Source organism: Cololabis saira, unplaced genomic scaffold, assembly GCF_033807715.1.
Source record: "Cololabis saira isolate AMF1-May2022 unplaced genomic scaffold, fColSai1.1 scf333, whole genome shotgun sequence".
NCBI classification, from domain to species: Eukaryota; Metazoa; Chordata; class Actinopteri; order Beloniformes; family Belonidae; genus Cololabis; species Cololabis saira.
In genome coordinates, this window is record NW_026906497.1 from 120 (window position 1) to 15,419 (window position 15,300).

A 15,300-nucleotide genomic window follows, 5' to 3' on the forward strand; every position below is an offset into this window, starting at 1 on the left:
CAACCTGATAACCGCCAGGTGTACACAGATTTTGATGTAGTCAAGCTGAAATTGAGATGCGCTCCACATCATCACCAGGTAGTTGGCTTTCAACTGCACCAACTCCTAAAAAATGGACACCTCCGAAATAGCCAATTTGTGAGCATCTACAATTGCAAAAAACTAGAAAATCACAAGTTTATTCACATGTTGTCCTTGAACTGTCTGGGTTGTGTACAGAGGAGACCAGACGGACAACTGGTTTCTCTCAAACACTGATAAAACCTCACATTACGGACACTTTTCGATTATTGTTCTTATTTTCTAGCATCTGAAGCCCGGCTAGCTCAGTCGGTAAAGCATGAGACTCTTAATCTCAGGGTCGTGGGTTCGAGCCCCACGTTGGGCGCTGAAGTCAAATTTATGAAGTTTGTTTGAAGTGTAGAGTCCAGGTTACACTTACGCTAGCAGAAAGGAATCACCGCCACTGCTGTTCTGGTCACTGAGATGGATTTTACTCGGTGAGACTGGTGACATCATCAATGACATCACATGTCTGATGACATTCCAGGGTTAGATTAAATAATTCATAATTATGAAAATGTTAGTATAGTGGGCAGTATCTGTGCCTGGGGTTCGATTCCCCGATGGAGAGACCAGCTATTTGGTACAATGGACATACATGACTGATACAAGTGAACAAAGGTCAATAGGATGAAATTGACTCCTCCACACACCAGTTGCCGTTGGCCTGCTAAAAATGCATTAATTGATGAAGATAAAACTGTGGATGTTCTGTTCACTCGTCAGTCCTGATCCAGAGGTCCAGCCTGTTAGACTCAGACCAGAGACCTTTTGCATTTGCGACGAACCGAAAAACCACTACACTACAGAAACTGTGCAGCAGGTTATTGATCATGATTCAATTCATTCAATCATTTAGTTTCTATTCCCCCTTAATCTTATACAAAACCATCTAGACATGTATGTAGAGACATAGATAGTGGGACATTTTGCACTAGCTAGCTATAGGCTAGCTTGAGGAGCATAGCAACCTGATAACCGCCAGGTCTACACAGATTTTGATGTAGTCAAGCTGAAATTGAGATGCGCTCCACATCATCACCAGGTAGTTGGCTTTCAACTGCACCAACTCCTAAAAAGTGGACACCTCCGAAATAGCCAATTTGTGAGCATCTACAATTGCAAAAAACTAGAAAATCACAAGTTTATTCACATGTTGTCCTTGAACTGTCTGGGTTGTGTCCAGAGGAGACCAGACGGAAAACTGGTTTCTCTCAAACACTGATAAAACCTCACATTACGGACACTTTTCAATTATTGTTCTTATTTACTAGCATCTGAAGCCCGGCTAGCTCAGTCGGTAGAGCATGAGACTCTTAAGTAGTATCTGTGCCTGGGGTTCGATTCCCCGATGGAGAGACCAGCTATTTGGTACAATGGACATACATGACTGATACAAGTGAACAAAGGTCAATAGGATGAAAATGACTCCTCCACACACCAGTTGCTGTTGGCCTGCTAAAAATGCATTAATTGATGAAGTTCTTCTAAGATAAAACTGTGGATGTTCTGTTCACTCGTCAGTCCTGATCCAGAGGTCCAGCCTGTTAGACTCAGACCAGAGACCATTTGCGACGAACCGAAAAACCACTACACTACAGAAACTGTGCAGCAGGTTATTGATCATGATTCAATTCATTCAATCATTTAGTTTCTATCCCCACTTAATCTTATACAAAACCATCTAGACATGTATGTAGAGACATAGATAGTGGGACAATTTGCACTAGCTAGCTATAGGCTAGCTTGAGGAGCATAGCAACCTGATAACCGCCAGGTCTACACAGATTTTGATGTAGTCAAGCTGAACGTGAGATGCGCTCCACATCATCACCAGGTAGTTGGCTTTCAACTGCACCAACTCCTAAAAAATGGACACCTCCGAAATAGCCAATTTGTGACCATCTACATTGTGAAAAACTAGAAAATCACAAGTTTATTCACGTGTTGTCCTTGAACTATCTGGGTTGTGTCCAGAGGAGACCAGATGGAAAACTGGTTTCCCTCAAACACTGATAAAACCTCACATTACGGACACTTTTCGATTATTGTTCTTATTTACTAGCATCTGAAGCCCGGCTAGCTCAGTCGGTAGAGCATGAGACTCTTAATCTCAGGGTCGTGGGTTCGAGCCCCACGTTGGGCGCTGAAGTCAAATTTATGAAGTTTGTTTGAAGTGTAGAGTCCAGGTAACACTTACGCTAGCAGAAAGCAATCACCGCCACTGCTGTTCTGGTCACTGAGATGGATTTTACTCGGTGAGACTGGTGACATCATCAATGACATCACATGTCTGATGACATTCCAGGGTTAGATTAAATAATTCATAATTATGAAAATGTTAGTATAGTGGGCAGTATCTGTGCCTGGGGTTCGATTCCCCGATGGAGAGACCAGCTATTTGGTACAATGGACATACATGACTGATACAAGTGAAAAAAGGTCAATAGGATGAAATTGACTCCTCCACACACCAGTTGCTGTTGGCCTGCTAAAAATGCATTAATTGATGAAGTTCTTCTAAGATAAAACTGTGGATGTTCTGTTCACTCGTCAGTCCTGATCCAGAGGTCCAGCCTGTTAGACTCAGACCAGAGACCTTTTGCATTTGCGACGAACCGAAAAACCACTACACTACAGAAACTGTGCAGCAGGTTATTGATCATGATTCAATTCATTCAATCATTTAGTTTCTATTCCCCCTTAATCTTATACAAAACCATCTAGACATGTATGTAGAGACATAGATAGTGGGACATTTTGCACTAGCTAGCTATAGGCTAGCTTGAGGAGCATAGCAACCTGATAACTGCCAGGTCTACACAGATTTTGATGTAGTCAAGCTGAAATTGAGATGCGCTCCACATCATCACCAGGTAGTTGGCTTTCAACTGCACCAACTCCTAAAAAATGGACACCTCCGAAATAGCCAATTTGTGAGCATCTACATTGTGAAAAACTAGAAAATCACAAGTTTATTCACATGTTGTCCTTGAACTGTCTGGGTTGTGTCCAGAGGAGACCAGACGGAAAACTGGTTTCTCTCAAACACTGATAAAACCTCACATTACGGACACTTTTCGATTATTGTTCTTATTTTCTAGCACCTGAAGCCCGGCTAGCTCAGTCGGTAGAGCATGAGACTCTTAATCTCAGGGTCGTGGGTTCGAGCCCCACGTTGGGCGCTGAAGTCAAAGTTATGAAGTTTGTTTGAAGTGTAGAGTCCAGGTTACACTTACGCTAGCAGAAAGGAATCACCGCCACTGCTGTTCTGGTCACTGAGATGGATTTTACTCGGTGAGACTGGTGACATCATCAATGGCATCACATGTCTGATGACATTCCAGGGTTAGATTAAATAATTCATAATTATGAAAATGTTAGTATAGTGGGCAGTATCTGTGCCTGGGGTTCGATTCCCCGATGGAGAGACCAGCTATTTGGTACAATGGACATACATGACTGATACAAGTGAAAAAAGGTCAATAGGATGAAATTGACTCCTCCACACACCAGTTGCTGTTGGCCTGCTATAAATGCATTAATTGATGAAGTTCTTCTAAGATAAAACTGTGGATGTTCTGTTCACTCGTCAGTCCTGATCCAGAGGTCCAGCCTGTTAGACTCAGACCAGAGACCTTTTGCATTTGCGACGAACCGAAAAACCACTACACTACAGAAACTGTGCAGCAGGTTATTGATCATGATTCAATTCATTCAATCATTTAGTTTCTATTCCCCCTTAATCTTATACAAAACCATCTAGACATGTATGTAGAGACATAGATAGTGGGACATTTTGCACTAGCTAGCTATAGGCTAGCTTGAGGAGCATAGCAACCTGATAACCGCCAGGTGTACACAGATTTTGATGTAGTCAAGCTGAAATTGAGATGCGCTCCACATCATCACCAGGTAGTTGGCTTTCAACTGCACCAACTCCTAAAAAATGGACACCTCCGAAATAGCCAATTTGTGAGCATCTACAATTGCAAAAAACTAGAAAATCACAAGTTTATTCACATGTTGTCCTTGAACTGTCTGGGTTGTGTCCAGAGGAGACCAGACGGACAACTGGTTTCTCTCAAACACTGATAAAACCTCACATTACGGACACTTTTCGATTATTGTTCTTATTTTCTAGCATCTGAAGCCCGGCTAGCTCAGTCGGTAGAGCATGAGACTCTTAATCTCAGGGTCGTGGGTTCGAGCCCCACGTTGGGCGCTGAAGTCAAATTTATGAAGTTTGTTTGAAGTGTAGAGTCCAGGTTACACTTACGCTAGCAGAAAGGAATCACCGCCACTGCTGTTCTGGTCACTGAGATGGATTTTACTCGGTGAGACTGGTGACATCATCAATGGCATCACATGTCTGATGACATTCCAGGGTTAGATTAAATAATTCATAATTATGAAAATGTTAGTATAGTGGGCAGTATCTGTGCCTGGGGTTCGATTCCCCGATGGAGAGACCAGCTATTTGGTACAATGGACATACATGACTGATACAAGTGAACAAAGGTCAATAGGATGAAATTGACTCCTCCACACACCAGTTGCCGTTGGCCTGCTAAAAATGCATTAATTAGTTCTTCTAAGATAAAACTGTGGATGTTCTGTTCACTCGTCAGTCCTGATCCAGAGGTCCAGCCTGTTAGACTCAGACCAGAGACCTTTTGCATTTGCGACGAACCGAAAAACCACTACACTACAGAAACTGTGCAGCAGGTTATTGATCATGATTCAATTCATTCAATCATTTAGTTTCTATCCCCACTTAATCTTATACAAAACCATCTAGACATGTATGTAGAGACATAGATAGTGGGACATTTTGCACTAGCTAGCTATAGGCTAGCTTGAGGAGCATAGCAACCTGATAACCGCCAGGTCTACACAGATTTTGATGTAGTCAAGCTGAAATTGAGATGCGCTCCACATCATCACCAGGTAGTTGGCTTTCAACTGCACCAACTCCTAAAAAATGGACACCTCCGAAATAGCCAATTTGTGAGCATCTACAATTGCAAAAAACTAGAAAATCACAAGTTTATTCACATGTTGTCCTTGAACTGTCTGGGTTGTGTCCAGAGGAGACCAGACGGAAAACTGGTTTCTCTCAAACACTGATAAAACCTCACATTACGGACACTTTTCGATTATTGTTCTTATTTTTTAGCACCTGAAGCCCGGCTAGCTCAGTCGGTAGAGCATGAGACTCTTAATCTCAGGGTCGTGGGTTTGAGCCCCACGTTGGGCGCTGAAGTCAAAGTTATGAAGTTTGTTTGAAGTGTAGAGTCCAGGTTACACTTACGCTAGCAGAAAGGAATCACCGCCACTGCTGTTCTGGTCACTGAGATGGATTTTACTCGGTGAGACTGGTGACATCATCAATGGCATCACATGTCTGATGACATTCCAGGGTTAGATTAAATAATTCATAATTATGAAAATGTTAGTATAGTGGGCAGTATCTGTGCCTGGGGTTCGATTCCCCGATGGAGAGACCAGCTATTTGGTACAATGGACATACATGACTGATACAAGTGAAAAAAGGTCAATAGGATGAAATTGACTCCTCCACACACCAGTTGCTGTTGGCCTGCTATAAATGCATTAATTGATGAAGTTCTTCTAAGATAAAACTGTGGATGTTCTGTTCACTCGTCAGTCCTGATCCAGAGGTCCAGCCTGTTAGACTCAGACCAGAGACCTTTTGCATTTGCGACGAACCGAAAAACCACTACACTACAGAAACTGTGCAGCAGGTTATTGATCATGATTCAATTCATTCAATCATTTAGTTTCTATTCCCCCTTAATCTTATACAAAACCATCTAGACATGTATGTAGAGACATAGATAGTGGGACATTTTGCACTAGCTAGCTATAGGCTAGCTTGAGGAGCATAGCAACCTGATAACCGCCAGGTGTACACAGATTTTGATGTAGTCAAGCTGAAATTGAGATGCGCTCCACATCATCACCAGGTAGTTGGCTTTCAACTGCACCAACTCCTAAAAAATGGACACCTCCGAAATAGCCAATTTGTGAGCATCTACAATTGCAAAAAACTAGAAAATCACAAGTTTATTCACATGTTGTCCTTGAACTGTCTGGGTTGTGTCCAGAGGAGACCAGACGGACAACTGGTTTCTCTCAAACACTGATAAAACCTCACATTACGGACACTTTTCGATTATTGTTCTTATTTTCTAGCATCTGAAGCCCGGCTAGCTCAGTCGGTAAAGCATGAGACTCTTAATCTCAGGGTCGTGGGTTCGAGCCCCACGTTGGGCGCTGAAGTCAAATTTATGAAGTTTGTTTGAAGTGTAGAGTCCAGGTTACACTTACGCTAGCAGAAAGGAATCACCGCCACTGCTGTTCTGGTCACTGAGATGGATTTTACTCGGTGAGACTGGTGACATCATCAATGGCATCACATGTCTGATGACATTCCAGGGTTAGATTAAATAATTCATAATTATGAAAATGTTAGTATAGTGGGCAGTATCTGTGCCTGGGGTTCGATTCCCCGATGGAGAGACCAGCTATTTGGTACAATGGACATACATGACTGATACAAGTGAACAAAGGTCAATAGGATGAAATTGACTCCTCCACACACCAGTTGCCGTTGGCCTGCTAAAAATGCATTAATTAGTTCTTCTAAGATAAAACTGTGGATGTTCTGTTCACTCGTCAGTCCTGATCCAGAGGTCCAGCCTGTTAGACTCAGACCAGAGACCTTTTGCATTTGCGACGAACCGAAAAACCACTACACTACAGAAACTGTGCAGCAGGTTATTGATCATGATTCAATTCATTCAATCATTTAGTTTCTATCCCCACTTAATCTTATACAAAACCATCTAGACATGTATGTAGAGACATAGATAGTGGGACATTTTGCACTAGCTAGCTATAGGCTAGCTTGAGGAGCATAGCAACCTGATAACCGCCAGGTGTACACAGATTTTGATGTAGTCAAGCTGAAATTGAGATGCGCTCCACATCATCACCAGGTAGTTGGCTTTCAACTGCACCAACTCCTAAAAAATGGACACCTCCGAAATAGCCAATTTGTGAGCATCTACAATTGCAAAAAACTAGAAAATCACAAGTTTATTCACATGTTGTCCTTGAACTGTCTGGGTTGTGTCCAGAGGAGACCAGACGGACAACTGGTTTCTCTCAAACACTGATAAAACCTCACATTACGGACACTTTTCGATTATTGTTCTTATTTTCTAGCATCTGAAGCCCGGCTAGCTCAGTCGGTAAAGCATGAGACTCTTAATCTCAGGGTCGTGGGTTCGAGCCCCACGTTGGGCGCTGAAGTCAAATTTATGAAGTTTGTTTGAAGTGTAGAGTCCAGGTTACACTTACGCTAGCAGAAAGGAATCACCGCCACTGCTGTTCTGGTCACTGAGATGGATTTTACTCGGTGAGACTGGTGACATCATCAATGACATCACATGTCTGATGACATTCCAGGGTTAGATTAAATAATTCATAATTATGAAAATGTTAGTATAGTGGGCAGTATCTGTGCCTGGGGTTCGATTCCCCGATGGAGAGACCAGCTATTTGGTACAATGGACATACATGACTGATACAAGTGAACAAAGGTCAATAGGATGAAATTGACTCCTCCACACACCAGTTGCCGTTGGCCTGCTAAAAATGCATTAATTGATGAAGATAAAACTGTGGATGTTCTGTTCACTCGTCAGTCCTGATCCAGAGGTCCAGCCTGTTAGACTCAGACCAGAGACCTTTTGCATTTGCGACGAACCGAAAAACCACTACACTACAGAAACTGTGCAGCAGGTTATTGATCATGATTCAATTCATTCAATCATTTAGTTTCTATTCCCCCTTAATCTTATACAAAACCATCTAGACATGTATGTAGAGACATAGATAGTGGGACATTTTGCACTAGCTAGCTATAGGCTAGCTTGAGGAGCATAGCAACCTGATAACCGCCAGGTCTACACAGATTTTGATGTAGTCAAGCTGAAATTGAGATGCGCTCCACATCATCACCAGGTAGTTGGCTTTCAACTGCACCAACTCCTAAAAAGTGGACACCTCCGAAATAGCCAATTTGTGAGCATCTACAATTGCAAAAAACTAGAAAATCACAAGTTTATTCACATGTTGTCCTTGAACTGTCTGGGTTGTGTCCAGAGGAGACCAGACGGAAAACTGGTTTCTCTCAAACACTGATAAAACCTCACATTACGGACACTTTTCAATTATTGTTCTTATTTACTAGCATCTGAAGCCCGGCTAGCTCAGTCGGTAGAGCATGAGACTCTTAAGTAGTATCTGTGCCTGGGGTTCGATTCCCCGATGGAGAGACCAGCTATTTGGTACAATGGACATACATGACTGATACAAGTGAACAAAGGTCAATAGGATGAAAATGACTCCTCCACACACCAGTTGCTGTTGGCCTGCTAAAAATGCATTAATTGATGAAGTTCTTCTAAGATAAAACTGTGGATGTTCTGTTCACTCGTCAGTCCTGATCCAGAGGTCCAGCCTGTTAGACTCAGACCAGAGACCATTTGCGACGAACCGAAAAACCACTACACTACAGAAACTGTGCAGCAGGTTATTGATCATGATTCAATTCATTCAATCATTTAGTTTCTATCCCCACTTAATCTTATACAAAACCATCTAGACATGTATGTAGAGACATAGATAGTGGGACAATTTGCACTAGCTAGCTATAGGCTAGCTTGAGGAGCATAGCAACCTGATAACCGCCAGGTCTACACAGATTTTGATGTAGTCAAGCTGAACGTGAGATGCGCTCCACATCATCACCAGGTAGTTGGCTTTCAACTGCACCAACTCCTAAAAAATGGACACCTCCGAAATAGCCAATTTGTGACCATCTACATTGTGAAAAACTAGAAAATCACAAGTTTATTCACGTGTTGTCCTTGAACTATCTGGGTTGTGTCCAGAGGAGACCAGATGGAAAACTGGTTTCCCTCAAACACTGATAAAACCTCACATTACGGACACTTTTCGATTATTGTTCTTATTTACTAGCATCTGAAGCCCGGCTAGCTCAGTCGGTAGAGCATGAGACTCTTAATCTCAGGGTCGTGGGTTCGAGCCCCACGTTGGGCGCTGAAGTCAAATTTATGAAGTTTGTTTGAAGTGTAGAGTCCAGGTAACACTTACGCTAGCAGAAAGCAATCACCGCCACTGCTGTTCTGGTCACTGAGATGGATTTTACTCGGTGAGACTGGTGACATCATCAATGACATCACATGTCTGATGACATTCCAGGGTTAGATTAAATAATTCATAATTATGAAAATGTTAGTATAGTGGGCAGTATCTGTGCCTGGGGTTCGATTCCCCGATGGAGAGACCAGCTATTTGGTACAATGGACATACATGACTGATACAAGTGAAAAAAGGTCAATAGGATGAAATTGACTCCTCCACACACCAGTTGCTGTTGGCCTGCTAAAAATGCATTAATTGATGAAGTTCTTCTAAGATAAAACTGTGGATGTTCTGTTCACTCGTCAGTCCTGATCCAGAGGTCCAGCCTGTTAGACTCAGACCAGAGACCTTTTGCATTTGCGACGAACCGAAAAACCACTACACTACAGAAACTGTGCAGCAGGTTATTGATCATGATTCAATTCATTCAATCATTTAGTTTCTATTCCCCCTTAATCTTATACAAAACCATCTAGACATGTATGTAGAGACATAGATAGTGGGACATTTTGCACTAGCTAGCTATAGGCTAGCTTGAGGAGCATAGCAACCTGATAACTGCCAGGTCTACACAGATTTTGATGTAGTCAAGCTGAAATTGAGATGCGCTCCACATCATCACCAGGTAGTTGGCTTTCAACTGCACCAACTCCTAAAAAATGGACACCTCCGAAATAGCCAATTTGTGAGCATCTACATTGTGAAAAACTAGAAAATCACAAGTTTATTCACATGTTGTCCTTGAACTGTCTGGGTTGTGTCCAGAGGAGACCAGACGGAAAACTGGTTTCTCTCAAACACTGATAAAACCTCACATTACGGACACTTTTCGATTATTGTTCTTATTTATTAGAATCTGAAGCCCGGCTAGCTCAGTCGGTAGAGCATGAGACTCTTAATCTCAGGGTCGTGGGTTCGAGCCCCACGTTGGGCGCTGAAGTCAAATTTATGAAGTTTGTTTGAAGTGTAGAGTCCAGGTTACACTTACGCTAGCAGAATGGAATCACCGCCACTGCTGTTCTGGTCACTGAGATGGATTTTACTCGGTGAGACTGGTGACATCATCGGTGACATCATCAATGACATCACATGTCTGATGACATTCCAGGGTTAGATTAAATAATTCATAATTATGAAAATGTTAGTACCAGAAACACCCTGTGACCCCGGGTCAATCACTGATGACGTGTCCAAGTATCACCGTAAGGTGTATTCAAGTTCTATACATATGGCTTATATATATATATATATATATTGTCAGAATCAAGAAGAGGTGAGGCAGCCACCATCCGACAGATGCACAAAAAATAAACACAACTGAAGGAGAAAAACAGACATTTCTTCCCTGACTGGGAATTGAACCCGGACCGTGGTGGTGAAAGCACCAAATCCTAGCCATTAGACCATCAGGGACACATGTGACATCATGACAACTTCACTGCATCGCCAGTGAGTGTCGCCAACAGAAAAAACTTTACAAATGTGCATACGCCAGAAATGATCGGTGCATGAAGCACCACAAGTTCGTTGTTGGCAGGATTTGAACCTGCGCAGGGACTCCCCAATGGATTTCAAGTCCATCGCCTTAACCACTCGGCCACAACAACCACTCTAAAATGTGTGAATCTGCAGAATCAGATAAACAAATGCAATTCCTTTTATTTAAAGATTGTTCCTCCTGTCTTCAAGGCAGGTGATTGCAGACTTGCATAATTCCAGGTACATATCAAAGTTTTCTGTTGCAGCTAAAGTTTGTCTGGTTGGTGAACTCGTGAGGATGGATAAAACAAAGTTGAAAGTTCATTATGACCCTGATGTGAGTTGAACACATAACCTTCTGATCTGGAGTCAGACGCGCTACCATTGCGCCACAGAGCCTTTTCTCATATCCTCTGAGGTTGTAAACCAATCTGATCATAGCGGGCACACCTTCCAAACCAAATAACTTCCGTCTTGTTTTCATGAAGCTTCATCCATGTTTTAAAGTCCCTGAGACAGTCCATCAAGGGGTTCGTAGGTTACTATGATGCAGAGAAAAATAGATGTAAAATATATGAGATGTTCTACACTTGCAGCTTTGTTCATTTATTTATTTTTAATTACATCCAGTGTTTGAACAAGGTGTGACTGACTTATCTAAGTATATAAAACCTTGGTTGGAACCATGGCAATGGGGAGGGCAGGCCTTGGCAGCTTTCTCAAGCCACACTACGACCACGCTCGTGGAAAGGAGAAGCGCCAACTGGTCCAAGAGGAGATACGTGCTGAGATGGAGGAGGAACGCTGCAGAAAGATGGCCGGCATGTCCAAGCAAGGGGCGTGGACAAGGTGGGAGCATGCAGAACCTCGCGAACTCACCTGGGAATAACTCTGGAGAGCTGAACCTCTGTGCACAAAGTTCCTAATTCAATCAGTGTACAACGTCCTCCCAAGCCCGGCCAACCTGCACACCTGGGGCCTGGCAGATACGCCTGAGTGCAAGTTGTGCCAGAGGAGGGGCACCATGGAGCACATTCTGAGCTGCTGCCCAAAGGCATTAGGAAAGGGGCGGTATTGCTGGCGTCACGACCAAGTTCTAAAATCCTTGGCGGATTCCATCTGCACAGCGATACAGAACAGCAAGACCCAGGTCGCCCCGAAGCAGTCAATCACATTTGTTAGAGCTGGGCAGAATGCAAAACACCAGCCAAACTCCGCAGGAGGACTCCTCGCTACCGCTCGTTACTGGCAGCTCCAAGTTGATCTGGGAAGGCAACTCAAGTTCCCAGCTAACATAGCTGCCACTTCACTCCGCCCAGGTATGGTATTAACTTTGGAGTCCACCAAGCAAGTGGTCCTGCTGGAACTGACTGTCCCCTGGGAGGGCTGGATTGGTAAGGCCAATGAGCGCAAGAGGGCCAAATACTCTGAGCTCACCACAGAGTGCCGGAGCAATGGCTGGAGAGCCCGCTGCGAGCCAGTTGAAATTGAGTGCAGAAGTTTCGCAGGACATTCACTCCAGAGAGTGCTCAAACTCCTTGGAATTAGAGGACTGCAGTTGAGGAGAGCCACCAAGAACATCCTCGAGGCCGCAGAAAAGGCCTCGCCGTGCTGTGGATCCGTAAGGGGGATCTGTGGTGCGCTACTTGGACACAAGTCGGGGATTGATGACCCCCGGCTGGGTCGCCCGGGTGAGGGTGTACGATTGTTAAAGACCAGAAACACCCTGTGACCCCGGGTCAATCACTGATGACGTGTCCAAGTATCACCGTAAGGTGTATTCAAGTTCTATACATATGGCTTATATATATATATATATATATATTGTCAGAATCAAGAAGAGGTGAGGCAGCCACCATCCGACAGATGCACAAAAAATAAACACAACTGAAGGAGAAAAACAGACATTTCTTCCCTGACCGGGAATTGAACCCGGACCGTGGTGGTGAAAGCACCAAATCCTAGCCATTAGACCATCAGGGACACATGTGACATCATGACAACTTCACTGCATCGCCAGTGAGTGTCGCCAACAGAAAAAACTTTACAAACGTGCATACGCCAGAAATGATCGGTGCATGAAGCACCACAAGTTCTCACATTCAAGTTACTTTCTGAACATCAGACCGTGAGCGTAGAAAGCGGTGTACGGACAGTTCTTGTGCATTGCACTCTTTGTAAATGAGGCCCCTGATGGATGAGTTATAAATCAGTCTTGTCTGAGGTTAAGACATCGTAGATTTAACAAGCCTTTTCTTCCCCATTAAGCGTTGTTGGCAGGATTTGAACCTGCGCGGGGAATCCCCAATGGATTTCAAGTCCATCGCCTTAACCACTCGGCCACAACAACCACTCTAAAATGTGTGAATCTGCAGAATCAGATAAACAAATGCAATTCCTTTTATTTAAAGATTGTTCCTCCTGTCTTCAAGGCAGGTGATTGTGCAGACTTGCATAATTCCAGGTACATATCAAAGTTTTCTGTTGCAGCTAAAGTTTGTCTGGTTGGTGAACTCGTGAGGATGAATAAAACAAAGTTGAAAGTTCATTATGACCCTGATGTGAGTTGAACACATAACCTTCTGATCTGGAGTCAGACGCGCTACCATTGCGCCACAGAGCCTTTTCTCATATCCTCTGAGGTTGTAAACCAATCTGATCATAGCGGGCACACCTTCCAAACCAAATAACTTCCGTCTTGTTTTCATGAAGCTTCATCCATGTTTTAAAGTCCCTGAGACAGTCCATCAAGGGGTTCGTAGGTTACTATGATGCAGAGAAAAATAGATGTAAAATATATGAGATGTTCTACACTTGCAGCTTTGTTCATTTATTTATTTTTAATTACATCCAGTGTTTGAACAAGGTGTGACTGACTTATCTAAGTATATAAAACCTTGGTTGGAACCATGGCAATGGGGAGGGCAGGCCTTGGCAGCTTTCTCAAGCCACACTACGACCACGCTCATGGAAAGGAGAAGCGCCAACTGGTCCAAGAGGAGATACGTGCTGAGATGGAGGAGGAACGCTGCAGAAAGATGGCCGGCATGTCCAAGCAAGGGGTGTGGACAAGGTGGGAGCATGCAGAACCTCGCAAACTCACCTGGGAAGAACTCTGGAGAGCTGAACCTCTGCGCAGAAAGTTCCTAATTCAATCAGTGTACAACGTCCTCCCAAGCCCGGCCAACCTGCACACCTGGGGCCTGGCAGATACGCCTGAGTGCAAGTTGTGCCAGAGGAGGGGCACCATGGAGCACATTCTGAGCTGCTGCCCAAAGGCGTTAGGAAAGGGGCGGTATTGCTGGCGCCACGACCAAGTTCTAAAATCCTTGGCGGATTCCATCTGCACAGCGATACAGAACAGCAAGTCCCAGGTCGCCCCGAAGCAGTCAATCCCGTTTGTTACAGCTGGGCAGAATGCAAAACACCAGGCAAACTCCGCAGGAGGACTCCTCGCTACAGCTCGTTACTGGCAGCTCCAAGTTGATCTGGGAAGGCATCTCAAGTTCCCAGCTAACATAGCTGCCACTTCACTCCGCCCAGGTATGGTATTAACTTTGGAGTCCACCAAGCAAGTGGTCCTGCTGGAACTGACTGTCCCCTGGGAGGACTGGATTGGTGAGGCCAATGAGCGCAAGAGGGCCAAATACTCTGAGCTCACCACAGAGTGCTGGAGCAATGGCTGGAGAGCCCGCTGCGAGCCAGTTGAAATTGAGTGCAGAGGTTTCGCAGGACTTTCACTCCAGAGAGTGCTCAAACTCCTTGGAATTAGAGGACTGCAGTTGAGGAGAGCCACCAAGAACATCCTCGAGGCCGTAGAAAAGGCCTTGCGGTGCTGTGGATCCGTAAGGGGGATCTGTGGTGCGCTAATTGGACACAAGCCGGGGATTGATCACCCCCGGCTGGGTCGCCCGGGTGAGGGTGTACGATTGTTAAAGACCAGAAACACCCTGTGACCCCGGGTCAATCACTGATGACGTGTCCAAGTATCACCGTAAGGTGTATTCAAGTTCTATACATATGGCTTATATATATATATATATATATATATATATATATATATATATATATATATATATATATATATATATATATATATTGTCAGAATCAAGAAGAGGTGAGGCAGCCACCATCCGACAGATGCACAAAAAATAAACACAACTGAAGGAGAAAAACAGACATTTCTTACCTGACCGGGAATTGAACCCGGACCGTGGTGGTGAAAGCACCAAATCCTAGCCATTAGACCATCAGGGACACATGTGACATCATGACAACTTCACTGCATCGCCAGTGAGTGTCGCCAACAGAAAAAACTTTACAAACGTGCATACGCCAGAAATGATCGGTGCATGAAGCACCACAAGTTCTCACATTCAAGTTACTTTCTGAACATCAGACCGTGAGCGTAGAAAGCGGTGTACGGACAGTTCTTGTGCATTGCACTCTTTGTAAATGAGGCCCCTGATGGATGAGTTATAAATCAGTCTTGTCTGA

At 44.0% G+C, this 15,300-nt stretch overlaps 14 non-coding genes across 14 annotated transcripts; 9 read left to right on the plus strand and 5 right to left on the minus strand.

The window, feature by feature from the left end:
• The first annotated feature begins 315 nt into the window (after window positions 1-315).
• Window positions 316-388, plus strand: trnak-cuu (transfer RNA lysine (anticodon CUU)). The gene has a single exon. It is a non-coding gene; the product is annotated as a tRNA-Lys (tRNA).
• Window positions 389-2,136: 1,748 nt separating this feature from the next.
• On the plus strand, window positions 2,137-2,209 carry trnak-cuu (transfer RNA lysine (anticodon CUU)). The gene has a single exon. It is a non-coding gene; the product is annotated as a tRNA-Lys (tRNA).
• Window positions 2,210-3,175: 966 nt separating this feature from the next.
• trnak-cuu (transfer RNA lysine (anticodon CUU)) lies at window positions 3,176-3,248 on the plus strand. Its single transcript has one exon. It is a non-coding gene; the product is annotated as a tRNA-Lys (tRNA).
• A 967-nt stretch (window positions 3,249-4,215) lies between these two features.
• trnak-cuu (transfer RNA lysine (anticodon CUU)) lies at window positions 4,216-4,288 on the plus strand. Its single transcript has one exon. It is a non-coding gene; the product is annotated as a tRNA-Lys (tRNA).
• A 962-nt stretch (window positions 4,289-5,250) lies between these two features.
• Window positions 5,251-5,323, plus strand: trnak-cuu (transfer RNA lysine (anticodon CUU)). The gene has a single exon. It is a non-coding gene; the product is annotated as a tRNA-Lys (tRNA).
• A 967-nt stretch (window positions 5,324-6,290) lies between these two features.
• Window positions 6,291-6,363, plus strand: trnak-cuu (transfer RNA lysine (anticodon CUU)). The gene has a single exon. It is a non-coding gene; the product is annotated as a tRNA-Lys (tRNA).
• A 962-nt stretch (window positions 6,364-7,325) lies between these two features.
• Window positions 7,326-7,398, plus strand: trnak-cuu (transfer RNA lysine (anticodon CUU)). Its single transcript has one exon. It is a non-coding gene; the product is annotated as a tRNA-Lys (tRNA).
• A 1,748-nt stretch (window positions 7,399-9,146) lies between these two features.
• On the plus strand, window positions 9,147-9,219 carry trnak-cuu (transfer RNA lysine (anticodon CUU)). Its single transcript has one exon. It is a non-coding gene; the product is annotated as a tRNA-Lys (tRNA).
• A 966-nt stretch (window positions 9,220-10,185) lies between these two features.
• Window positions 10,186-10,258, plus strand: trnak-cuu (transfer RNA lysine (anticodon CUU)). Its single transcript has one exon. It is a non-coding gene; the product is annotated as a tRNA-Lys (tRNA).
• A 591-nt stretch (window positions 10,259-10,849) lies between these two features.
• On the minus strand, window positions 10,850-10,931 carry trnas-uga (transfer RNA serine (anticodon UGA)). The gene has a single exon. It is a non-coding gene; the product is annotated as a tRNA-Ser (tRNA).
• A 199-nt stretch (window positions 10,932-11,130) lies between these two features.
• On the minus strand, window positions 11,131-11,202 carry trnaw-cca (transfer RNA tryptophan (anticodon CCA)). Its single transcript has one exon. It is a non-coding gene; the product is annotated as a tRNA-Trp (tRNA).
• Window positions 11,203-12,714: 1,512 nt separating this feature from the next.
• trnae-uuc (transfer RNA glutamic acid (anticodon UUC)) lies at window positions 12,715-12,786 on the minus strand. The gene has a single exon. It is a non-coding gene; the product is annotated as a tRNA-Glu (tRNA).
• A 285-nt stretch (window positions 12,787-13,071) lies between these two features.
• Window positions 13,072-13,153, minus strand: trnas-uga (transfer RNA serine (anticodon UGA)). Its single transcript has one exon. It is a non-coding gene; the product is annotated as a tRNA-Ser (tRNA).
• A 201-nt stretch (window positions 13,154-13,354) lies between these two features.
• trnaw-cca (transfer RNA tryptophan (anticodon CCA)) lies at window positions 13,355-13,426 on the minus strand. The gene has a single exon. It is a non-coding gene; the product is annotated as a tRNA-Trp (tRNA).
• Between the last annotated feature and the right edge of the window lie 1,874 nt (window positions 13,427-15,300).